Here is a 759-nt window from a genome sequence, read left to right on the forward strand (position 1 = left end):
TGTGTGATGCTGTGTGTGACAGCACTGTGTGTGATGCTGTGTGTGTGACAGCACTGTGTGTGATGCTGTGTGTGACAGCACTGTGTGTGATGCTGTGTGTGTGACAGCACTGTGTGTAATGCTGTGTGTGTGACTGTACTGTGTGTGATGCTGTGTGTGTGACAGCACTGTGTGTGATGCTGTGTGTGATGCTGTGTTTGTGACAGCACTGCTGTGTGTGATGCTGTGTGTGTGACAGTGCTGTGTGATGCTGTGTGTGTGATGCTGTGTGTGACAGCGCTGTGTGATGCTGTGTGTGTGATGCTGTGTGTGATGCTGTGTGTGTGACAGCACTGTGTGTGATGCTGTGTGTGTGACAGCACTGTGTGTGATGCTGTGTGTGTGATGCTGTGTGTGATGCTGTGTGTGTGACAGCACTGCTGTGTGTGTGATGCTGTGTGTGTGATGCTGTGTGTGTGACAGCACTGCTGTGTGATGCTGTGTGTGACAGCACTGCTGTGTGATGCTGTGTGTGTGATGCTGTGTGTGTGACAGCACTGCTGTGTGTGTGACAGCACTGCTGTGTGTGTGACAGCACTGCTGTGTGATGCTGTGTGTGTGATGCTGTGTGTGTGACAGCACTTTGTGTGACAGCGGTGTGTGTGATGCTGTGTGTGATGCTGTGTTTGTGACAACACTGTGTGTGATGCTGTGTGTGATGCTGTGTGTGACAGCGCTGTGTGTGTGACAGCACTGTGTGTGATGCTGCGTGTGTGACAG

The sequence above is a fragment of the Dipodomys ordii genome, unplaced genomic scaffold, assembly GCF_000151885.1.
Source record: "Dipodomys ordii isolate 6190 unplaced genomic scaffold, Dord_2.0 Scaffold77, whole genome shotgun sequence".
Taxonomy (NCBI): Eukaryota; Metazoa; Chordata; class Mammalia; order Rodentia; family Heteromyidae; genus Dipodomys; species Dipodomys ordii.